Here is a 26,745-nt window from a genome sequence, read left to right as displayed (position 1 = left end):
TATTATTATTATTATTTTAAACTGAGGGGGCACCTGGGTGGCTCAGTCATTTGTGTCTGACTCTTGATTTTGGCTCAAGTCATGATCACATGCTTCATGAGCTCATGCCCTGGGTCAGGATCTTTGCTGACAGCATGGAGCCTGCATGGGATTCTCTTTCTCCCTCTCTCGCTGCCCCTGCCCCACTCACACTCTCTGTCTCTCTCAAAATAAATAAATAAACATTAATAAAAAATAAACCAAGGAGTTCCCTACTCATTTATTACAACTTCATATTGCAATAACCCCACCTAATATTATTCTATTCTATCCTGAAATGCTTTCACTTGTGTGAGCTCACCATTACTATCGCCGATCCAGGGAAGGCTCATTCCCACATGTCTTTGTCTGGTTTATGGCTGGTGGTCTTTCCACCTAACAGTTGCAGTGGATGGTTTTCCATGGATCTCTAGAAATGTCTGTCTCTGTACTAATTCTTACAATGAATCTTGAACTTTCCCTCACATAGCACAAAGCAAACTTAAATGTTAGTTCTGTTTAACCATTGGTTTTTACCCAGCAATTCTAAGAATGAGGAAGGGGCAAATCACCTGTGTTTCATCCTATCAATCTCCACTGCCAAGCCCAGAACGGGTATTTAGTAGTGACGTAAGTATTGATAGGTTAATTAATAAATGACTGCTTTATTTCCTACTGTCTGACTGTCATCCACTTTTTTTTTTTTAACTTGGTGACTTTACTGGCTAAACGATCCATTAAGAATATTATAAAGTAGAGATTCATTAAAACTTCTCTGGTCCTTCATTTTAATGGAACAGTTGTGGAATCCCTCAATAAAACATGATTTTAATTATTGTTAGGAGTTTTATAATACTTATTAAGGTAGTGAGCCTTTGTTTACTTTTAGTGTACTAAGAGGTTTTAAAAATCATGAGTCTGGGGCGCCTGGGTGGCGCAGTCGGTTAAGCGTCCGACTTCAGCCAGGTCACGATCTCGAGGTCCGTGGGTTCCAGCCCCGCCTCAGGCTCTGGGCTGATGGCTCAGAGCCTGGAGCCTGTTTCCGATTCTGTGTCTCCCTCTCTCTCAGCCCCTCCCCCGTTCATACTCTGTCTCTCTCTGTCCCCCAAAAAAATAAAAATAAACGTTGAAAAATAAATAAATAAATAAATAAAAATCAGGAGTCAATTTTGAGCTTCATCAAATAGCTTCTCTAAAGTAATAACACGTAATGGTAAAAGTCTTCTGAATATTTACTAGTTGTATGATTTTGGGCAAGTGTCTTAATGGACTTGTGACTAAATTTCCTTACCTGTAAAACGGACATCATTATAATAATTAAAGTGAATCATACATGACATATGTTGATATTTAATATTTTATTGAAGAGGTAGCCCCAATAAAACCAAGGTGTAGAGCATGGTCATGAAAATGAGCGGGTAAAATTCAGTAACATTGAAAGGAATTGAAGCTGTGTTGATCTAAGAAAATAACACACATCATTGGCAAAGGTGATGAGAATCCAGGATGTTTTCCTTGCTTGAGGGTGAGAGTCTATTGTCACAATGTTTTTAATAGACAGTTTGACATTATCTGTGAGAAATAAAATGGGCCTAGCCTTAGTCCTGAGTTGCTAGAAATTAACTCCTTAGAAGGAACTATTTTGATACATTTCAAAGATATAACTTAAAGGCTACCGTTAGTAACATTATTTAAAATTTGAAAAAAGGGATAAAAATACGGGTTTGTTGAAAGCATGCTATATTGATATAATGAATAATGTGCCACTGTGTAGAGCAATACGCTGTCATAAGGAAAGGTATCTAACACTATTTTATCAAATACAATAGCAATTTTGAGTCCATTTTATTTTGCTATGATACTGATTTGCAAATAAATTACGTATTATAATGAAACTTGTCACTATGTCTTTCATCCCTGCTTTTACCAGGCGATGCTCAAAGTATAAAAATATCTGATATTGTCACCCACCTACTTGTAATGCTGCATGATTTCTCCTTTTTAGGATAATGAAGATAGTACTTGTCGCAATTTGTGTTTCACTGTGTGATCTGGCTCCTTTCCAGCGCTCCAGACTCATTGCACAACGTATCTCCTGTTTCCGTCTACACTGCAACAACTCCAACTTTCTGTTCTTTCTCTACACGATGTGCCTCCTGCCTCAGCAGAGATCTAGGATCTCAATAGAGATCACTTATTCAACCCTTCAGATCTCAGGCAATTTTCCTTCTTCAAAAACTAAGTAAGTACGTATCTGTTCCTCACATTACATCAAATTCCCACATTAGACGCTTTCATAAATCACTGATTTCCCCATTATATTCTTATCAATACTGTCCCTTAACACAGCATGCTATCACTTGATACACATCTGTCTGCTCCACTGGATTCTACACATCCTGAGTGGAAAATCTCTCCTTTAGCCTTCATCATTTTATCATCATTCCCTAAGACAGGATGAGGCACACACATAGTAGGGGAAAAAAAATTAACATATGGCTGATGATTGAGAGTTGTATTTATTTGATGATATATTTACCAGTTACAGAAGAATGTTTTTCTACGGAGGATCAGTTAGTGGAGATTCTTACTTTTTTTCTTTTTTTTTCCTTTTACAGTACTGCACATTGTGACTGTATTTACAAAGAACATGAACTTACTTTTACCGTTAGAAAATAAAAATATCACAAAGATATTTTTCTGCAGGAAAGTCTTCGAGTCTGTAAGCTCCATGGATGTCAGGACTATTTCTGACTCTCTTAGGAACAGAATGTCTGTCAGAGATGTGTAGCTGGAATGAATGAACATGACACATTATGTCTTCCCTGTATATCCTGAAATATAGTATTTCAGCTAGACAATAAGGAGTTTTCTACCTGTGTTCTCTCAGCAAGTATAGCAGAAAGTGTAGCAGCTTCACCGCCAATACCTACAGTTACAGCAGTCCTTGTGGTAAAATTGAAATTAAAAGATCATAATATAAGCACAGTTCATCTCTTGACTTAACAGTTGTCTATAGAATCCATTGATTCACTGTCGTTCTTTTCATGTCTGTATATGATGCTATTTTCTCTGATTTGCACAGAGAGTAAGTAAAATGAATTAAAAATTTTCTGAATATGCCTTACAAAGTCGTATCTCAGAAGGACATAGTAAAGTAAATATTAGGAATTATGGCCTAGAGCAATTTAAAATTATTGGCATGCTATTGATCTGTAGATCAGGCCTTGTAAGTATTCATCCAGAATCTCAGTGGTTCGATGTAGTTCTCCTTAAATTAGCCTATTTGAACGGATAAACATTGGAAATGGAAAGAGAGGAGCACTGTGTCTTGTAGATACACCCCTGGGAAGCTTACAGCCTCATAGTAATGATTGAACAAAAGAAAGAAGATGTCAGAATTCAGAGTTTACAATTACTAAAGCACTAAAGCTAATTTTAAGGCATTTATGTTTGCAAGAAGGTCATCATTGCAGTCATTTTAAAACATCTACCCTTGAATAAGTTTAAATTACTAAAATCTCATTTACCACTAAGGAAACGTAAAAAGGTGGTTAAGCCCTGCCTCAAATTATCTTTCAATTGCTTAAATATTCCTGACTCATACTGATTACTGATTTGTACTGATATAATGTTAAAGTCTGTGCGTGTGTGTGTGTGCATAAAATGACTGATGTACAATTCACATAATGAATTATTGTACAAGGTCTATAGGATGTCAAAAGCATTACTAAATGTCACAAGATAAGTGGAAAAGGGTGGGGCTCGTTCAAGGGAAGATGCGTGGGTTTAGCGTTTAAGGAGAAAAATAGATCTTAGCTAATAAGGAAGACACAGTAAAGGGGGAAGTTTTGGAGTGATCTGGACACGCACAAACAGGAAGTGGACCGACTGAGTGCTGTTATGGTCTATAGATAGACCACCAGACAAAGAGTTTCAGGAGACACAGTAGAAAAGCTTAGGCAAAAATTAAAGAGCTCTGAATATATGGTTTTCTGAATGAGAATAAAACATAAAACTAGAGGCAGAGGGATAAAGAGGAAGATTACAAGTTAAGATAGGCTGTGAGCAAGGTGGAATGATCATACTCTCTGACCCCAGTGTCTCTCTGGAAGAAGCAGAGGTGTCTCTCTGGACAACCACTTTAATCTTGGTAAAATTATCATTTAGTTATTTATAAAGGCAAATAACTATAATTTTTAATAATTCCTCATGTAAACTAAAGAGTGTGTGCATATTATAATACTTAATGGCATATATCCCCTCTTTTCTCTCTGATGTATCAACCTTCCTTATGGACAGGTGTGGTGGTTCAAGAGCTAGCATGCCACCTCAATACATCCTTGTTTTATTGAAGAGATACAGGAACATATGGCAGCAGCTATCACTTGTTAAAAATCTGTCAAGCAGCTATGATTTTTACAAGTACGTCTTGGACAGAGAACACTGGGGACCATTTTGAGCATCACCCATTGGTGGCCAATTTATGGATGCAAAGACTTCCATGAAGAGTTGGTGCCTTGGGAGTATTTGTCACTTAATTGGTCCTTTCATTCACCTTCTTGTCTATTTTAACACACATATGCACTCTTTATCTGTGTAACATGTCTCACCAGCTAGTTGTTTATTTACCTTCAAATGGTTATAAACTTCATTGATTTCATCCAACCTACTTGATTTACTTGTTCTTTATAACTGAAGTGAATATTCTTAAATGGCATGGTGAACCCACATCACAAGTAATACTATAAACTAAGAAGGAAAAATAGAAGTAGAGAATGAACTAGGATGGGTAGGATATTCTGAGATATACATATCCATATACTCATATGTTCCGAGTTTAGAGAGTTGATAGTTGATACAGTCCAGGGACTTGTGGATTTAGAGTGTCAGGAGGGTGTTTACTAAGAAGGCAAGGATAGCAAAGGTAAGAGACTTGACTTAACCTATTGGAGATCTGGGTTTATATAGCATATAAATGATCCTTGGGGCACCTGGATAGCTCAGTTGGTTAAGCAACTGACTTTGGCTCAGGTCATGATCTCGCAGTTTGTGAATTTGAGCCCCGTGTCGGGCTCTGTGCTGACAGCTCAGAGCCTGGAGCCTACTTCAGATTCTATGTCTCCCCCTCTCTCTACCCCTCCTCTGCTCACGCTCTGTGTCTCTCAATAATAAATAAACATTTAAAAAATTATAAATAAATAAATAAATACATGATTCTGAAGTCCATTCCACATCCAGAAGTGATGGTAAGATTGTTGCATTTGGGGAAGAATGTTTTGAGCACAATCAAAAAGAGCATCCACGTGGAGAAATGGGAAAATGGTGGGGAGTATGGGATCCAATTTTGGGCACTAGTGTTTCCAGTGTAAATACACCCTCAGAATTCAATCACAAAGGATTGATTTTTTTAAGTGTCTGAAACAGCAGTATTTCTACAATTATTAAAGCACAGTTCTGCTTCTTAGGTTTTGCTGATCATCATCTGTCTTCAGAGTGAGTAAATTCTTGAGGTCTTTGGGTAATGCATGTGGCTTAAGTTAATGCTACAGCATTGAGCTTCCTGTTGGTATATCATACATGAAGGCTAAAGCAACTAATTTGAAAAATAAAATAAATGCAATCCAATTTCAATCTATTTTTTGTTTTATTTTAGAGAAAAAGAGAGACAGAAAGCATGAGATGTGGAGAGTGGTGGGGCGGGGGTGGGGGAGAGAAAGAGAATCTTAAGCAGGCTCCACACTCAGCACGGAGCCTGACAATGGGCTCAATCCCACAACTCTGGGATCATAATCAAAACCAAGAGTTGGAGTTCAATCGACTGAGCTACCCAGGTGCCCCTCAAATTTCTATAAAAATTCATGAAGTGAGTCATATTTTTTTTCTCTGAGTAAATCCTAATCATCTGCAATAACCTGAGCTTCTCTGAAAGCAGTGCCTTGAAACCTGAAGATGTCAACACAGAGCACAAAGACATAGAAACCAGGAATGGAACAAATCTCAAAGAATGAAGAAAAGAATGCAGTCAGGAGGTAAAATGGAAGAGCTACCTCTGAAAGAAGGGATTGTACACCTCCCCTTTAATGAACTGCCTCTCATGATTTTTGAGGACAGGGAACCTGAAAAGCTGTTACACTTGGGGCCCTGTTCACCTCTGAAGATGCCCTCTAAATCATGGGAGTCTAATCTGTTGCAGTCTCCATGTGTTCTATAAACCCTGAATTGCCACCTATTTGCCGTTACTTAGATATTTAAATTTCTCACCACTTAATAGTTTCTGTGTATGTTTTGTATTAATAAAGTAATTCTTTAACAGAAAAAAAAAAGATCTGTATGCTGAAAACTATAGAAACCTTATGAAGAAAATTGAAGAAGACACGCAAAAAATGGGAAAACATTCCATGTTCATGGATTTGAAGAACAAATATTGTTAAAATGTCGATACTACCCTTGGGGCGCCTGGGTGGCGCAGTCGGTTAAGCGTCTGACTTCAGCCAGGTCACGATCTCGGGGTCCGTGAGTTCGAGCCCCGCGTCGGGCTCTGGGCTGGTGGCTCAGAGCCTGGAGCCTGTTTCCGATTCTGTGTCTCCCTCTCTCTCTGCCCCTCCCCCGTTCATGCTGTGTCTCTCTCTGTCCCAAAAATAAATAAACGTTGAAAAAAAAAATTAAAAGAAAAAAAATGTCGATACTACCCAAAGAAATCTACACGTTCAATGTAATCCCTACCAAAATACCACCAGTATTCTTTGCAGAGCTAGAACAAATAATCCTAAAATTTGTATGGAACCACAAAAGAGCCCGAATATCCAAAGTAATGCTGAGAAAGAAAACCAAAACTGGAGGCATCACAATCTCAGACTTTAACTTGTATCACAAAGCTGTAATCATCAAGACAGCATGGTAATGGCACAAAAACAGGCACATAGATCAATGGAATAAAATAGAGAACCCAGAAATGGACCCACAAATATCTGGCCAACTGCTCTTTGACAAAGCAGGTAAGAGTGACCAGTGGAAAAAAGACAGTCTCTTGAACAAATGGGGCTAGGAGAACTGGACAGCAACATGCAGAAGAATGAAACTGGACCACTTTCTTACACCATACACAAAAATTAATTCAAAATGGATGAAAGACCTAAATGTGAGACAACATAGGATCAGAATTCTGTAGGAGAAAATAGGCAGCAACCTCTTTGACCTTGGCTGTAACAACTTCTTATTTGACATGTCTCTGAAAGCAAGGTAAATAAAAGCCGAAATGAACTATTGGGGCCGCATGAAGATAGAAAGCTTCTGCACAGCAAAAAAAAAAAAAACAAAAAAACAAAAAAAAACAGTCAATAAAACTAGAAGGCAACTGACGGAATGGGAGAAAATATTTGCAAATGACATGTTGGATAAAGGGTTAGTATCAAGAATCTATAAAGAACCACCAAACTCAACACCTTAAAAACAAATAATCCAGCGAAGAAATGAGCAGAAGACAGGAATAGACACTTTTCCAAAGAAGACATCCAGATGGCCAACAGACACATGAAACGATGCTCAGCCTCACTCATTATCAGGGAGATACAAATCAAAAGCACACTGAGATACCACCTCACGAAGGTCAGAGTGGCTAAAATTAACAACTCAGGAAAAAACAGATGTTGGAGAGAATGCAGAGAAAGGGGAATCCTTTACACTGTGGGTGGGAATGCAAACTGGTGCAACTACTCTGGAAAATGGTGTGGAGGTTCCTCCAAAAATTAAGAATAGAATGGCCCTAGGACCCAGCAATTGCAATACTAGGAATTTATCGAAGGATACAGGAGTGCTGATTCAAAGGGGGCACATGCACCTCAATGTTTATGGCAGCACTATCAACAATAGTGCCGAATTATGGAAAGGGCCCAAATGTCCATCAAATGATTTATAGATTAAGAAGATGTGCTATATGTGTGTGCATGTGTGTATATACATATATATATATGTATGTGTATATATATATACATACATATATATATATATATATATATACACACGTGTATACACACACACACACATATACACACATATATACAATGGAATACTACTCGGTGATGAAAAAAAATGAAGTGTTGCCATTTGCAACAATGTGGATGGAATGGAAGGTATTAGGCTAAGTGAAATACGTGAGAGAAAAACAAATCTATGATTTCACTCACATGTGCAATTTGAGAAACTTAACGGATGACCCTAGGGGAAGGGCAGGAAAAATAAGATAAAAACAGAGAGACAAACCATAAGAGGCTCTTAAATACAGAGCACAAACTGAGGGTTGTTGGGGGGTGGGCATGAAGGAGGGCGCTTGTTGGAATGAGCACTGGGTGTTACATGTAAGTGATGAACCACTGGAATCTACTCCTGAAGCCAAAACTACACTGTATTTTAGCTAATTTGAAAATAAATAGATTCCACAGAAGAGTTTGTTCAATGTCCTGTCAACCTAGTGGTAGTGTTCGGGGCTGGAACACTGCAATGGAAACCTTTAGAAGTGTCTGCCACTTATCAACTATTCCAATATATGTTCTGCCATAATGGGCGTTTCTCCTCTACGTGAGCACAACATTAGCTTTCTCAGTAAAAGGTGCAGAAAAGACATTGAAGGGGGAAAGAACTGCTCTTCTCCCCTTGAGCCCTTGTCCTAGCCTGGTGACACCTTTCCCGCAGCCTTCTCTACATGGAAACCAGTGCCCTGAAGGCTTCTTCTGCACTGCTGTATCTGTTCACACTAAACAGCCAGTTTCCTTTCCAGCCCCACACTGTCTCCACCCCCCACATCATCAGTTGCTGGTCACCTGAGGGCAGGTCCTAAACTCTGGAGGGCTACTTCTGCATCACTCAGCGACTTGTAGTCTAGCTCCAGCCTGGGCAAATCTACAGATTTCCCTAAACCACTGGGTTCAACACACCTTCCCTAACAAGCATTGGGCAGTGGCATCTTTTCCAGGTTTGTCCAATCTAGATAGTCCCTCAGCCCTAGAATGCCATGGAGTTTCTTTATATCCTGTAACTACTTTTCATCACTGGTGATTAATAATTCTTTATGTTAACCTTGTGTTCTATCCACTGTGTGGTTTCTGTCTCTCAGTCGGACCAAGATTGATGCAAAGACTGAGTAGAATTTTTTAAGGAAAACAACAGTTGCTGATTACAGCTTCTGGCAGGGCAAGGCCGCAAGGACTTTTGCTCTTGGTGATTTGCAGCAACCTATATCAGGCCCCTAATTCATTTTTACCCTTTTGCTATTGGGTTTTAGCCATCGCAGCTCAGCAGGACTTTGAAATTTTAGGGCACATGTGATTTTTGACCTTGGCAGGTCACTGCACTTTATAGCGGCTTTGTCCAAATGTGAGCGGCTATTTTTACACAGGTGGGGGTATGGAGCTGTGGGTCCCTTAGCCAAATAGCAGTGACCCTAAAGCACAGCTGTGTAGTTTGACCTTCAACCACACAAGTGCAACCCGCTTTCATATTGCAGATGAAATTGAGGCGGAATATTGCCTAGAGCTTTTTAGACGTCGATGAGTACAGCAACATTTTATATCTTTAAAAATGCAGTGCTTTGGGCTTTGCATTCAGTACAAATCGTTCTTAGGTTGTACCCTTAACTTGTTATAACCTAGACCCGGGTAAGTATTTAAACTAGCTACATTCAGAGTCAAGGAACAAATGAAGAGGGGCTTACCCTGAACTCATGCTGTTTAGATATGACAATGGTCAATGACAGCACCATGGATAATATTCAGGGAACAGAATCTGTCCTTGGATTCCTGCTTTCAGCAATGGGCGTTGACATATTTTCTCCCTGTTTTTAGTGTAGGGCCAATGTTGTGGTAATTTTTAGCTCTAAAAAATAAGATGTGAATCTCCTTAAGAGATGTGAGGGGCGCTTGGGTGGCGCAGTCGGTTAAGCGTCCGACTTCAGCCAGGTCACGATCTCGCGGTCCATGAGTTCGAGCCCCGCGTCAGGCTCTGGGCTGATGGCTCAGAGCCTGGAGCCTGTTTCCGATTCTGTGTCTCCCTCTCTCTCTCTGCCCCTCCCCCGTTCATGCTCTGTCTCTCTCTGTCCCAAAAATAAATAAACGTTGAAAAAAAAAATTAAAAAAAAAAAAAAAGAGATGTGGTATTAAATATATTTCGTAAAGTATTTTCCTTTCTTAGTGCGGTTTATTTTTATTTCCAAATTTGAACTGAGGTTTTCTTTTCTTTTTTTTTTTTTAATGTTCATTTATTTTTGAGAGACAGGGTGAGCGGGGAAGGGGCAGAGAGGAGAGGGGTACAGAGGATCCAAGGCAGGCTCTGCGCTGACAGCTGTGATCCAGATGCGGGGCTCAAACTCATACACCGAACGGTGAGACCATGACCTGAACCGAAGTCGGATGCTTAACTGGATGAGCCATGCAGGTGTCCCCATAATGATGATTTTCTATTCTTCCTATTCCTCTATATTACTTGGAATATTTCTATAAGAATATTATCCCCCACCTTCCATTTATTCATTTATTTAATCATTTACTTAAATTAACATGAACTCAAGGATGCTTTTTTATTCAACACAACACTGTCATTATTTCTTTAATTGTATAAATCGCCTACCTTTGATCGTTGGGAGGTCTTTCACATTGCCTCCTTTTGACCAGACCCCATCTTCTATTTATTACCTTTGAAGCCTTTCATTATTATCTGGCACAACAAGACAATCTGCCCCATCTTGTGATTTTCCTGACCTGGCAGGGAACCATCCGATGCCCCAGAATCAATCATGTATGAAAGGAGATCTGATTTCTTTTGTGGGAAATCACTATTTTGAGAATAAATGTGGACACTGGTGGGGCTCATTGCTTCTGGGGTGTCACCGTTTCTAGGCCCTGTCGGTGGACAGAGGTAGCGGTATTTGGATTTACATGTTCGATGGAATATGTACTAAGTCATGTATATGCACATGACTGATTATCTTAAGCATCTGTCTGCCTGTCTATATATCAGCATTTGTCAACACCTATCTATCTATATATACACCTACCTACCTTCAAAATACATTTATCTATACATGTACCATACCTCCATCTCTATTAAAATAAATGTGCGTTAATATTAACACCTTCTACTCTAATCTAGCACCACAGGGTTTATTCTAACTTTGCCTCTTGCTTATTGAAAACCTCTTTCCTTGACAGTGAGAGACCTGGCTCCCATTAACTGCAGTGTATTTACTTATTTGTTCAATCTTAGTATTGTAGTGTCCCATAGAAAGTAGTTTTCAGAATTGCTAACCTGTACCTTGGAGAGAAACACATTTACCAACTAGAGTAAGGTGTTTACACACAGCTCTTTCCATCTTTAGGCTTACCATGTTTAGCTAAAACACTGTTTTTCCAGGTTACAAAGGGTCAGCTCCTTCTCTCCCCACTATAGGCAGCGAAATTGTGCTGAACACTTGTAATGCGGTTAGGCTCCTTTGACACAGTCCGCATTCCATTCTCGGACTTCCCCCTTCTGGTTGATGTTTGAAGTTGCCTACGGTAGAGTTCATTCTTTGCGGTATGCAGTTCTAAGGATTTTGACAAATGCATGAGATCACGTATAGACCAACCTGGTACCATACAGAACAACCCCTTCAAAGTAAAAATTCCCAACGGATATATTTTGGAGAAACTATATACCGAACCTTGTGAGAAACAGCCCAGGCCAACTGTGAAGGAAACCCTTCCGCCACCCAAGCAATAAAGATGTGTTTAGCTGAGAATGAGATTAAGGAATTGAGGAGGACTTAATAACATCTTTATGACCCGTACAGATGGATCATTTGGTATTGAACTTAATTCTCTTTTCATTTTATATATTTGAACTTCAACCTAACGTAAAGGACATCTATTTTTTTAATTTTTATGTTTTCTTTAAAAATTGATAACAAGAAAGTTTATATTTAAATTTGGGTGAGTTCCATGTTGTTAGCATTTTCACTGTTAGCATTTTCACCTTTATATTATCGTGCAATCTCAATCCTGAATTGCTAATGTCAGACAATATGTCTAAACATAATTTGGGATGGGAAATAGAAAGCAGTGAATATTTGGGCTTGAATACAACAGTCTTGGAGGTTCATTTGGGCCCTACACTGCTCATGAGTGTTGCAAAATAGACCTGAACAAAACGGTATTTGGATTTCAGGTTTTGAGATTCTTTAGAGTTACGTTTTAATCTCTTTTCTCCCTTGTGCTGGTAAATTTTATGTGTCAACTTGACAAGCCTTGGAGTGCTCAGACTAAACATTATTTCTGGGTGTGTCTGAGAGAGCATTTCTGGATAAGATTATATTTGAATTGGTTGATTGCTCCCCTAGTGTGGGTGGCTGTCTTCCAATCCAAGGTCCTAAATAGCACAAAAAGCAGAGGAAGGTAGAATGTACCCCTTTTATTCCTGTCTCATACTGTTTGAGCTGAAGCATCTCACCCTATCTTTTCTGTCCTCAGTTTGGGATTTACACATCAGCTTTCCTGCTCCTCAGGTCTTTGGGATCAGACTAAATTATACCACCAGCTTTCCTGGGCCACGAGCTTGCTGAAAACACTCTGTGGGACTTCTTAGCCTACATAATCACATGAATGGAACCCATTTCTCATAAGTCCCTCCCTCCTTCTCTCTCTCTCTCTCTCTCCCTTTCTCTCTCTCTCCCTCTTAGATATGTTTATACAGACAACTCTAATACATCTCTCTCATTCTTTCATCCTTTTCCCCCACTGCAGGAGGCAGGAAGCTTTTGTTGAGGAAGAATTGGGAAGACATAATACCCTTGCCCCTCTTGTTCTCCCGCATTAGTCGACATTTGGATTCACCAAACTTGAGCCCTAGATTGAAGGCCTTCCATTTCCAGCGCTCTCTATAATAAGGTGGGTAAGTGGGCCTGATTATAGGTTTCCGTTTTGAGAATTATCTGTGGTTACAGACCTAAACCACGATTACAGCAACTCTAACAGTAATGGAGCTCACTTTTTAGTCGCCATCTCCTTGACTCATTTGTTTTTGTTTTTGCTTTGTTTGTTTTCATTTGGTTTTAAACTCTGGCAGGAAAACAAGGGTATCCAACGTACAGCGTGGGTAAAGTTGTAGGTAAGGATGAAGGAAAGCAGTGTTCATTAAAATCCTATTCTGAATCAAGCTCTGTGCTGCACAGTTTATATGAGCGCCATCTATTGGGTCCTCGGGAACACTAGGTTTACTCTCTGGTATATTAGTTTTGATCCCCCCCTTCCCCGTGCAAGCCCTGGGAAAAGATTTGGCTGCAGTGGTTGATACAACAGGTGATCCCAGGAAGCACTCAGGAAACAGAGGAGAAAGACAAGGATGGTTGGAACGTGGGTCGGTCATGCAGCATGGAGCTTTATCTCCATGGGCACTTGGTGTTGAACCCTACTGAGAGGCCACTTGAGGAGCCTCAACAGTAAGTGAAGTTATTCACTTACCAATAACTATCTCTCATTGTTTGAGATCTGTTCCTGGTGCATTAACTTTTGGGCCACTTTCAGCCTGCCCTGCAGAGAGGCTGAGCAGCTTTGCAAGTCAGAGAAAGTTCTTTGAGAAACACAGAGGCATATGCATCAACTTCTGAGATGACTCTTCGGGTCATTCAAGGGAATATGGACAGGTCATTAACTGAGGCTGCTATACTTCTATTGCATTTCATTGATAAGGAGATTGACCCCAAAATGTTTCAGTAACTTGTCTGAAATCACGGGGTTTATTAGACCTTATTTAAACTTTGGTCGGATTAAGATATCCACTACCCAAATCCCACCCCCACCTACTGCTTTTGGCTGGGTGTGAACTCATTCCTTAACTCCGTCTTACCTCTTGCTGCTGGGCCTGGGAGAGAAAAGGTGTGGCCGTATCTTCTGGTGAGGAGAACAGTCAAACATTATACAGCAAGATGAAATCAAAGAGTGATGGGAAACTGAATGCAACTTTTTCTGGAGATTGCTACCGTACAAAAAAATCAGCCCAGCCTGCACCAGGTAAATACCTAGAAAATCTTAATTGAGTTCTGATGATTTCTCCTCACTCAGCTAACGTGGAGGGATGTTAGTGGAGACAACTGTGACGTCAATGGCCTGACAGATCCGCACGGTTTTTGTGAAATCTGAGCATACTCCTTTGTATGCCGGCTGGGGGCTGGATCAAGGGAGGAGCAGACTCTAGCCGTGGCCACTTGACAAAGCCAGAGCAGCGAGAAAAATGTACATTCTAGATGGTCTGTAGTGCTTAATTTGAAATGTGAGAAGTTCTAGTGAAAAGAGCTCCTATCTTAAGGTACTAAGCCTTACGCATTGTCCTGCTTTCGCTGATAGATTTTCAAGGGTTGTGTGAAGTTACAGTGGAAAAAAAATACCACCTTGCATATATTTCTTGTAACATGTCTCCTAAAACATCATTCTTCTCAAGATTGATACCTGAAGATCCGTGGGTATATAGTAATTTTCTTTCGTTTGCTACAGCCATCTGACGACATGCAGAATAGAATTGGAGTTGTCTAGAATGGATTGGGGGCTGTCTAGACTGAATAGGACTCATCAGAAAAGGTCATAGGGAGATTCTAGTTTGAACAAGTCAGTGAATCTCACTGGGGATCGTTGCCATATTAGAGCCTACTAGTCTCGACAAGGATATTTCTTTAACGAAGAGTTATATATATAATATATGTAATACATATATATATATATAATCATACATATAGCTGTAATCTTCACATATATAATGTATATACATAAAATCTTTCATATTAGAAAATAATATATAATTTTTTATAATCCCAGCACCAGAATGTTCAGAAGTCTTATAATACATTTTTTCACTCAATTATGTATGACTGTTTTCTTCCTTAATTTTATATTAGACACCTTTATATGCTCTTACATTATTTCTGGATGACAACTGACACCATGCTTTTTAGTAGGAGAAGTTCTGCTTTCTGCTAATAGCAAAATTTATATATTAGGATATCCATGTGTGGCTTTTAAATCGTTCTGCATTTCATTGCATTTGCTTTTTCTTTTCTCTTCCTTCCTTTATTTATTTATTTATTTATTTATTTATTTATTTTTTGGATAGTTGGATGCAGAACAGGCCTTAATTATACCCTGAAGGTCAGACTCACATACACATCTCGTGACTGAACATTTAGCCATTTGCTAACTTTAGGATTAATCAGATCATAGGCGCAGAGGTATTAATTTAGAGGACAGCTAGGGGACACATGGTTCAGAGGTGGCACTAAGTTCCAGAGGTGCATACCATGCTTAAGAAAGCTTCTGCTGGGGTTCCTGGGTGGCTCAGTGGGTGAAGCATCTGACTTTGCCTCAGGTCACTGTCTCATGGTTCATGGGTTCGAGCCCCGCATCACGCTCTGTGCTGACAGCTCAGAGCCTGGAGCCTGCTTCGGATTCTGTGTCTCCCTCTCTCTCTACCCCTCTCCTGCCTGTACTTTGTCTCTCTCTCAAAAATAAATAAGCATCGGGACACCTGGGTGACTCAGTGAATTAAGCGTCTGACTTTGGTTCAGGTCATGATCTCACATTTTGTGAGTTTGAGTCCCATGTTGGACTCTGTGCTGACAGTGCAGGGCCTTGAGCCTGCTTGGGATTCTGTGTCCCTCTCTCTCTGCCCTTCCCCTTCTCACACTCTGTCTGTCTCTCTCTTTCCCTCTCTTTCTCTCTCTCAAAAATGAATAAACATTAAAAAAAAAAGAAACTTCTGCTGACTTTCTCAGCCATCTTATTTATGCCATCCTGAATGCAAATATTGCAGATCTAAGAACTTTACCTCTTATTATTACTTTTTGCCATGTTCTTGCATGGTCCAAGTGTATATAATGACTTCTTTTTTTAAAATTTTTTTTTACATTTATTTATTTTTGAGAGACAGAGAGAGACAGAGCACGAGTAGGGGAGGGGCTGAAAGTGGGGGAGATGCAGAATCTGAAGCAGGCTCCAGGCTCTGAGCTGTCAGCACAGAGCCCGACGCGGGGCTCGAACTCATAGACCATGAGATCATGACCTGAGCCAAAGTCGGATGCTTCGCCGACTGAGCCACCCAGGTGACCCTATAATGACTTCTTAAATAGCAGACTAATCTACACACAGCATGTACTTATAGGCAGGTATAGCCCACAGATGGCCACATGAGGAAAACAGTGCTGGTATCCTTTTCCTGTGGTGTCTTCTGCATTTAAGCTACAGGCCTGTCAGACATCGCCTAGACGAGAACTTCCACTTGTCCTTCATTCTCTTTTCCTATGATTTGAATCCACTATGTTGTGGCTTTATTCCACTTGCTCTTTATGTCATACGTCCAACTATTTCTCTCTAGTTACTAGCGTGTAGGAGACAACAGTATCTGTGAACTTCACATGCACAAAATAAAATTTTAATTTGCTTTTGCCTTCTCCTTCCTTTCTTCCATGATATTCACTTAAAAAGTATAATCTATATTGCAATGTTACGGTCACATATTAGTTTATGAATATTAGGTTATTTCTGACTTTTACACTGTTATGAAAGTATGTTACATATTTGCTTGGATTGAACCATATTCTGTTACCTGATGTGTTTCCTGACTGATTACATCTCTAGTTGTGAGTTCCAGTTGGCTCATCAGGCAGCTAGTTCAGATACAGAAATATGTGGGTATGTGAGCCAACTTCTTTTCTAAGAGCATTAGATATATAGTTTTTTTCTCTTACTTTTCTCATTCCTAGAGTATATAGAATTATTTAGTAATAACATGCTCTACACAAAACTGTATATGTTTCATTATATTTAATCATCTAGGGTTTTAAAATAAAAATCTGAAAGTCTTCTTCAGATTAAGATTAATCTTCTTAAGATTAAGAAATCTTAAATCTTCTGATTTTAAACTGTATTTGTTGATTTATGCCTGAGTACGTCTGGAACCTCTCTTTGGGGTAAGTTTAAAATTTCGTAGGTGTGGGTTTTACTCACTACTGGTGGAGCTATTAGGTGAGTTAATTTGAAAATCTAGAGCCTTCAGGGAAGAATACCTATTTCTCGTATTTATCTTGCTACTTCTACTCTTTCTAATAATCCATTCTTTACTCCGATAATTTCTTTCTTACATGAGGAAGAGATTCATTACTTATCTTCAAAACTTTATGTTCTTCTTGCACAGTTTGAATTTTATTTATTATAGAGAGGATACTTTTTATTTCACAGATTTCCTTTATATAGAAGTTTATCTGCTTTTTTTTTTTTTGCCTTATTTCTATGTTTTAAGTTGGACATGGTATTTTTGATCCCATGGATGATATTTTAGTCTCAGAATATTCCTTTTTTACCAGTTCACGGGGGCCTTTTTGTATGTTTATTGTTTCTGCTTGTTTATGTCTAGGAAGAAAATAGAATTTTGCCCTGTTTTATTCTTAGTATGTTTGCCTTTATTGCTGACAAGCTCTGCTTTTGTCCTTGTTTTTGTTTTTGTGTTAAGGCATGACAATCTGTGCCACCAAACTCTCCATTCTCTGAGAGAAGAGAATCAGTCTCTCTTAGTCACTTTGTGTCCCTGGGCCCTATAACAATACATGGCAAGCTCATCATTCTTTTTTTTTTTTAATTTTTTTTAACGTTTTATTTATTTTTGAGACAGGGAGAGACAGAGCATGAATGGGGGAGGGTCGGAGAGAGGGAGACACAGAATCTGAAACAGGCTCCAGGCTCTGAGCTGTCAGCACAGAGCCTGACGCGGGGCTCGAACTCACAGACCGCAAGATCATGACCTGAGCCGACCCCGGACGCTCAACCGACTGAGCCACCCAGGCGCCCCAAGCGTATCATTCCTAATAAAGGTTAGTTTATGAAAAGCACAAAATCAGCACCTCCATGAGGTCATTGGCCAATGGGATTTACAGCACACTGGTGGGTACGGACTGTGTTCATACCAAGTGGTCCACATAAGGCGATAGCTCAGGTTCAGAATGCTTATGTGGGATGTCTCACGTATCCAGCAAAGGGCCTTGAGCAGTAAGAAACATCAAGACTGATTTCTGAACAATGACAAAATCTTCAGCTCTACTGCTCACCATTTTCTCCTCTAGGATTTGGTGCCGTTCTACAGAAACATGTATAGTTTTAAGTTTCAACGTTTAAAAGGCACAAGTGAATTTCAGAAAATGCCAAATCCTAATATTTGAAATAGACTTTCAGAGGCACATTAGATACTAATGGAGCCATCTAGAAACATAAAATTTTATTACTCAAAACGGTTGATTAAAAACAACAACAACAACAACAACATTAGGGATGAATGAGACTATACAATTTTCGTTCAAAATAACATAGCTATCTATAAATGATATGGCAAAAACTAAAGGTGTATTTACAGGTTTTATGAGATTTATAAATCAGATTTATGAAAATGTTATTACTTCCAGCATATCTTTAATCTTAATATATTTTTCTCCCTGAATAGTCTGATAAAACTGCAAAAGTAATATGTCCCTGAAAGAGCAAATATTTGAGGGAATTATTAATATTAAACAAAACACGTTTCCCAAGTGTGTCATCAAGACATGTAATCTAGAGAATAACATTAGATTTAATATTCTCCATCCCAGGCTCTGCAGGCATTATTGATCATATCTACAGCTCTATGTGGGATTTTATATTAGTGAACTTGAATGGATGATGGACTGTGTGTTTCATGTTGCATCTGATATTGTAGTGATTTTATTAGAACTTGACGAAATATATTCTATAGTCAATTCAGTTGATTAATGCCCTTTCCTCGTGAAATTACATGGATTTGGATTCAATTGCTTTGGAACAATTCTCCATTCTATTGTGTACCATGGCCTGCCAATCCAAACTATCCATCAGATATACGCAATGGGTTTTGTAGAAATTTAGAAACAGAATGTTTTAGGTGAGTTACCAGGAGTAATATTATCTGGGCTACTTGTCTTGTGGTCTTCTAAAATATAGTAAGTGAATTCACTGCATTCCAGTGAATCTGTGATTCATGATGTTGAAATTCCATTAAATAAAACGATATAAACTTCTGTCAATCGATGAGCTTTTCAATTAAAAGTTGAAAAGATTGGCAGGTAACCATCTTTATAGTGACCTGGCGAATATATTCTCTCCTTGGAAATACAATACGCAGAGAGACAATCAGTCCTGAGCTTTCTAAAAAGACTATTGTTACATGGTTTAAAGATGTATAACATCATATTAACAAAATCAGATATCATGGTATACTCAACATGGATATTGAAGGAGAGGGAATATTGGTGTCTGATTTTCAAGAGCAACATCTTCCCAAGAAGGTGTTTTTCTGAGTTGCATCTATTTCAATTGTTCTTTGTTTTCCAAGCTGACGATATTCTTGCCTCTAACTGGCATATTATTCCTCTACCTTGTCAGTTAGATTATACACTGGTTTTGCTCTGGCCTCTAAACTACTCTGTCTTCATAAGCTACATGTAAATATTTATGATTCAATTATTTTTTTTAATTTTTTTTTTAACATTTATTTATTTTTGAGACATAGAGAGACAGAGCATGAATGGGGGAGGGGCACAGAGAGAGGGAGACACAGAATCGGAAGCAGGCTCCAGGCTCTGAGCCATCAGTCCAGAGCCTGACGCGGGGCTCAAACTCACGGACTGCGAGATCGTGACCTGAGCTGAAGTCGGACGCTCAACCGACTGAGCCACCCAGGCGCCCCTATGATTCAATTATTTGCATGTTCTGTCATTCAATTATCAGAAGGAAATCTTATTTTTTCTTATTTCCAAGTTTTCAGGGATATATGTGTTTATGAAACCATGTGAACAGCAGTCAGAGAATATAATATCACCTCCAGGATACATCCGTCAATATAACTGCAGATGTTAATATTTCTCAACATTCAGATTTGTTCAGTAAAATTATCATCGCATATTATTACATCCTATGTGAGTTTTCTCATGCTAACAGTATGGATAGATTTTATTCATCTACTCAATTTTCACATACTTGTTGTACCTTGGAATTTGTATGACACAAAAGTAATTGAAAAGTAATAATGAATCAATGCATATTAAATATCTTCCTTTAAAATTTTTGTTTTTGGTTATGTATTTGAATTTCAACTTTTATAATTTCATTCTCTGAAAATATCAGTAAAGATTAGGAGTGAAAACAAAAACACAAGGGGAAGTCCAAATCCTCACCATCTGATAATTTCCTTTTCCCTAAATTCAAACACTGTTTTCCACAACAAATTCCGTTTGAACATTTTCCAGCGTCCTCCTAATTTATGGACTGATGTTATGGACAGTTGACAATATTCAGTCATTATTGTGCAAATCTGATAAAGATTTACTTTTTATAAACAGCTGTTTTTCTAAATTAAAACTTCAATTGTCTATTGGATTTACATCAAAGTTCTTACATTTTGGTAGTCCACATTGTTAAAACTTACTTCTTTATCATATTTAGGGATCATTCCAAGTTCTCTTTCCCCAGTGAAACCTTGTGTTTCAAAGAGTGCCACGTTCCTCTTCTCTAATCTTCAGTGTAAGTGTTTCCAACATGGTGTCACAGGTCCTTAACATCCTAAAATCTTCTCTTATCCAACTGTGTGTCCTGTAAGTTTCCCCAATATCATGATTCAACACACATGATTCAACTATTAAGTTTCCCTGTGAATGTCCATGTTGTGTCACTTGTACATTGCATGACCTTTGGAGGTGTTCTGGGGAGTGGAGGGGAAGTTCTATTTGCTCTTACCTTCTCCACCCCAATTTTTTTTTCTACTACTTGGAGCTACCTGAAACTAACAATATGCTAAATCTATAAAAATAGGAAAACCATATCAAGAGTGGCAACATAGCAATAATGTGTTTCTATCAGCCTCTCATCTAATGCCTATCATTTTCTATCTTCATGTGTGTGTATGTGTGTTTGTGTGCACGTGTGTGTGTGTGTGTAGAAAGAGATGGGAGTTTTAGTGCCTCTCAAATATTAATTAAATTGAGCGGATCTTAACAATTTATCAGCAAGTAGTATTTTCTGTTCGCAAATAAGGTGTCAAAAAACACATAAGAATGGATTTAAACTTGCTGAATGTATGGGAACCTGGGTAGTGCGGCTCAGTTTGTTGAACAACCAACATCGGCTCAGGTAATGATTTGGCAGCTAGTGGGTTTGAGCCCTGCATCGGGCTCTGTGCTGACAGCTCGGAGCCTGGAGCCTGCTTCAGTTTCTGTGTCTCCTTCTCTCTCTGCCCCTCCCCCACTCACACTCTGTCTCTTTCTCTCTCAAAAATAAATAAACATTAAAAAAATAAATTAAAAAAAACCTTGCTGAATGTCAAGATTGAACCTCAAATCACTGTAGCCATTGGCAATTGCCTCTTGTATTAGTTCAGATGTGAGCACTGCATGCGTTGTGCATAGCCTACTTTTATTTTTTTTTTAATTTAAAAAAAAAATTTAACGTTTTATTTATTTTTGAGACAGAGAGAGACAGAGCATGAACGGGGGAGGGGCAGAGAGAGAGGGAGACACAGAATCGGAAGCAGGCTCCAGGCTCTGAGCCATCAGCCCAGATTCCGATGCGGGGCTCGAACTCACGGACCGCGAGATCGTGACCTGAGCTGAAGTCGGCCACTTAACCGACTGAGCCACCCAGGCGCCCCTAGCCTACTTTTATTAAAATAAAAAGTTGAACACATACCAAAAATCGAACTCTAGTTTTATTCCCTGTACTTTTATTTAGAAAGTTATAGAAGCCACACAATTTTCGGAGAAAGCAGCACTACAAGGTCCTTAGTGTCCTTATCTCCTTTCAGCAAGCCAACAGTGCTGAGAAGGCCCCTGGAGCCCACGGTGAGCTCTGGACCTGAGGGTCAGGAGAGGGTGCTGGATTCCCAGCCCAGGCCCAAGCTTCCTCCACCAGTGTCCACTGACTTCCATGGATTGATAATTCCCAGGAAGAACCATCTCCTGGGATCCTGGGACCAGAACCATGTAGTCAATGATCAGGGTGTGTGGGATCTGAGGAATTTGGGGACTTGACTCCTGCTTCCAGCTCTTTCCCAAGTGGCAGCTGGCACTGAGGCTCATGCTCATCTATGGACAAATCCAGCCCCAAGGCCCCAATCCCCAAGAGAAGCCAGTTCAGAGGTCATGCAAGGGAGCAGGGCTGAATTATAAAAAGCAACTGGCTTATAATGAGGACCCAAATATTTATAAACAGTATAGCCCACTTTGGAGCCCAGATCCAGACCCAGATAAATAGCACTGTGCAAATGGCAGGCAGCCTGGTGCACAGAGGTAAGGGAAGGATGGACCTAGAAGCTCTAGCGCTAAGTGTTAGGATGGCTGTTGCAAGAGGTGACCCTTCTAGAACCCCAGACGTTATGAGGAACTCAATAACTAGGGAAATGAATAAAATGATCATGTGTTAGGCAATTCGCTTGGAACCCTTCTTACTTTTTGAGCTCAGGGAACCAACAGGCCAGACCAGTTGCAAACTAGAAGGCCAAGATGTCAGAGAGGACAGAGGGCACTGTTGGCGGGGGCAGGGTTTGTGGGACTCGTTGAATCCTCCATGCTGACATGCCCAGTGGGACCTGCACTGGGTGTCCTGGAGTCCTTCTGCTGTCCCCAGCTTCTACCAGCTCCTAGTCTTTATGTATTATATATATATATACATATATACATATGTAATATATTATATATATTATACATATGTGTATATATATGTATAATATTATATATGTATATATACATATAATATTTATAAATTAAATATAAATTATATATTTTATATATAAGTTAAATATATTCATATATATATTTATATATAAATAAATTTATTTAATATTTATTATTAAATTTTTTTTTAAAAAATAAATATTTATATATATAAATAAATATATATTAAATTTATATATAACTATATTATATATAAAATTATATATAAATCATATATAAAAATATATTTATTTACATATAAATATATATTAATATATTTATTTACATATAGATATATGTTAAATTTATATGTAAATAAATATAAATCTATTATATATTATATATTATTCTATCAGGATATTCTATTTCAGGATACTTTACATATACTATATATAAATTTATATATACTGTATATAAATATATTTTATTTATATGTAAATACATATAAATCTCTTTTTTTCAGGGTAATTATACATTTTCAGGATACTTTGGAATTCCAGACAGTGGACCCAAGCATGGAAACAAGCATATAAGATCCAGCAATACATGGAAATTGGAACAAGCAAATAGATTATACTGACAAGTGGCTGAGTCCTCTCACGACTGTACATCCTTGAGAAGTAGTTCTAGTACAGTAGGAAAATTAGTGAAAGCAATAGAGGATTCTGGAATTGAAAGAATTGCTGTTATGTGCTTGCATCAAGCAGGGATCTAGTCTTCCGATATATGAACATGGATCATTGAAGTACCATGCGATGCTTTGCCCTGAAAAACCAGAGAAGAATGGGCCCCAAGAACTGGTGAGAGTAAGCAGTAAGAATCTAGAGGAACGTGGAGCTCTTTAACCTGAGTAAGCTCGGGCTTAGCTGTTAGCCCTTGGTTAACGGAGCAGGTGGGAACACAGCATTGTAGTGTTCCCCCAACTTGCTACATGGCTTTCAGAAAATTAACTAACTAATCATGTCATAATATGAATTCTTCACTTTTAGTATTTTTTTTAATTTTTGCAGCAGTGTTAACTTTGTAGAAAAATTGAGCATGAAGTTCCCCTATGACCCTTCTCACCCCCACAAAGTTCCCCTATTCTTAATATCTCACATTAGTGTGGTTAATTTAGTATAACTGATGAACTGATATTTATACATTATTCTTTTTTCTTTTAATTAATTTATTTTTATTATCCTTAAATTCCAGTATAATTAATATACAGTGTTATATTAATTTCAGGTGTATAATATAGTGATTCAACAATTCTGTACATTAGTCAGTGGTCATCATGGAAAGTGTACTCTTAATACCCTGCACATATTTCTATACATTATTTTTTTAAATTTTTTAATGTTTGTTTTACTTTTGAGAGAGAGAGAGAGACCGCGGGAGAGGGGCAGAGAGAGAGGAAGTCACAGAATCCGAAGCAGGCTCCAGGCTCTGAGTTGTCAGCGCAGAGCTTGACGTGAGGCTCAAACTCACGGACTGTGAGATCATGACCTGAGCCGAAGGCAGATGCTTAACCGACTGAGCCACCCAGGCGCCCCTCTATGCATCATTTTTTAACTAAAATCCAGTTCATTAAGTTTCATTCTTTGTGTTACACTGTGGGTGTCTAGAAATGCATAATGTCATGTATCCACCATTACAGTATCATATGGAACAGTTTCCCTGCCCTAAAAATCCCCAAGGTTTCATCTCTTCATCCTTCCTACTGTCCCTCCTGTCAATAGCTTTTTACTGTCTTCAAAGTTAGTCTTTTCTAGAATGCCATATAATTAGAATCATACCATATGCAACCCTTTCACATTAGCTGCTTTCCCATAGCAATGCACATTTAAGGTCCTTCCATGTTTTGTCATGGCATGAGAGCTCATTTCTTTTTATCACTGAATAATATTCCATCGTATGAATACAACCCAGTTTGTTTATTCATTTACCCATCAAAGGGAATTTTAACTGCTTCCACTTTTTGGCAACAGCGAATATAGCAGCTATAAATATTAATAGGCATGTTTTGTACATAATATATAAACATATAAAATATATAAACGTATATTTTTAATTCATTTGGCTAAATACCTAGGAATGATGTGTGGGGTCATATGATAAGACTAAGTTTAGAATTGTAAGAAACTGCCAAAGTGCTTTCTAAAATATCTGTACTGTTTCATATTTCTGTCAGCAGTGAATCAGAGTTCTCCTGCTCCACATTCCTTGCTGGAATTTGGTGTTGTCAGTATTTTGGCTTCTAGCCATTCCGATAGGCATGTAGTGATATTTTAGTTTAGTTTGTAATATCCTAATGACAGATGATGTTGAACATTTTTCCATACGCTTATTTTCCATCCACATATATTTGGTAAGGAATATGTTAAACCTTTTTTAAAATTTTTTAACGTTTTATTTTATTTTTTGAGAGACAGAGAGAAAGCAGGAGCAGGGGAGGGGCAGCGAGAGCGGGAGACACAGAATCTGAAGCAGGCTCCAGGCTCCGAGCTGTCAGCGTAGGGTTTGAACCCATGAACACCAGATCATAGACCTGAGCTGAAGTCGGACACTCAACGGACTGAGACACCTAGGCGCCCCTGGAACATGTTAATATCTTTTGCCCACTTTTTCATGTTTGCTTTGTTTCCCTAATGTTGACCTGTAAATGTTTTTTGATTATTTTGGATACAAATCTTTTAGATGTGTGTCTTGGAAATATTTTCTCCCTGTCCGTGGGTTCTTTTAATTCTCTTAGCAATTTCTTTCACAGAGCAGTTCCCAAACTTGTACAAAAAGCATGTAGTTTCTCTGCATTAAGTATGATGTTAGATGTAGTTTTTGTATAGATATTCTTTATCAAATTGAAGAAGGTCCCGTCCATTCCTAGTTTACTGAGAGTTTTCATCATTAATGGCTGTTAACGTCTGTCAAATATTTTTTCTCCATCTATTGATATGGTCATATGGGTTTTCTCTAGTCTGTTGATATGATGAATTACATTAATTGATATTCAAATTTTGAACCAGATTTGAATATCTGGAAAAATCCAACTTGGTTGTGCTGTATAATTCTTTTTATGTGTTGTTAGTTTCAATTTGCTAACATTTTTTGAGCAATTTTAAAGCTATGTTCATAAGAAATATTGATCTATACTTCTGTTGTAATATCTCTGCATTGTTTTGGTATCGGGGTACTGTTTCCCTTATAGAATAAGTTAAGAGTTATTTCTGTTTCCATTTTCAGGAAAATATTGTGGAGAATTGGCTTTCCTGAGTTTCTCATTTGTTTCATTGAAGATATTTATGCATAACCAATACAATAATTAATGAGCATTGTAGCAGATGATGGACTTAGAGTTTATTACATTCTGTTTATTACATTGCAGCCAATAAACCACATCCTTTGTAATAAAAACTATTATAGCGCTGGCTTCTGATATGGCTTACACTGATAAGTAATTTCATCGCTCATCATGTTCTTCATTTTGGTGTAAAAATTTAGAGTGTTTACTCTGGAGGCAGATAGACAAGTGTCCTTTTGACCTTGGTAGTTACTAGTTACCAGTTCTATGACCAGATCAATTGTACTTAACTTCTCTAAACTTTAGTTTCATAAAAAAATGGAAATGACAGTAGTAACAGTCTCTAATGGCTGCTGTGGGAGTCAGAGTTACATGAGATGGCCTGCATAATGGGCTCAGCACACCAGAGTCCCAGGAAGTGCCCATGACACAAAAGTGACCCTCATTTTCTGGACTCTAGGATGAGCAATCCTGGAGAGACCTTTTCTGAGGTTACCTCAGTTTTGCGATTTTTGTCATTTCTCCGGTAACTCACGGCAGGTCTCACAACTTAGAACTTTGATCCGTGTTTGGTTTCACTGAGTACTGGGGGGGGGGGGGGCCCTGGAATAGGTAGGGGAGGAAGGAGTACGAAAACTTCGTTACAGACTGTGCAGAAAGCAGCTATATGATA

At 38.5% G+C, this 26,745-nt stretch overlaps 1 long non-coding RNA gene across 5 annotated transcripts; it reads left to right on the top strand.

Annotated features, from left to right (window-relative positions):
* Nucleotides 1–2,151: 2,151 nt before the first annotated feature.
* On the top strand, nt 2,152–26,207 carry LOC123606203. 5 transcript variants are annotated; one of them, XR_006716159.1, is made up of 3 exons: nt 2,152–2,260; nt 12,789–12,932; nt 23,256–24,176. It is a non-coding gene; the product is annotated as an uncharacterized LOC123606203 (long non-coding RNA). The 5 variants fall into 5 exon arrangements; XR_006716157.1 differs by lacking the exon at nt 2,152–2,260 and adding an exon at nt 26,015–26,207 and having other exon boundaries at nt 12,463–12,932; nt 23,256–23,642; XR_006716158.1 differs by lacking the exon at nt 2,152–2,260 and having other exon boundaries at nt 12,463–12,932; nt 23,256–23,642; nt 24,151–24,187.
* Nucleotides 26,208–26,745: the final 538 nt, after the last annotated feature.

The sequence above is a fragment of the Leopardus geoffroyi genome, chromosome A2 (genome assembly GCF_018350155.1).
Source record: "Leopardus geoffroyi isolate Oge1 chromosome A2, O.geoffroyi_Oge1_pat1.0, whole genome shotgun sequence".
Taxonomy (NCBI): Eukaryota; Metazoa; Chordata; class Mammalia; order Carnivora; family Felidae; genus Leopardus; species Leopardus geoffroyi.
This window is presented reverse-complemented; position numbering and strand designations above follow the sequence as displayed.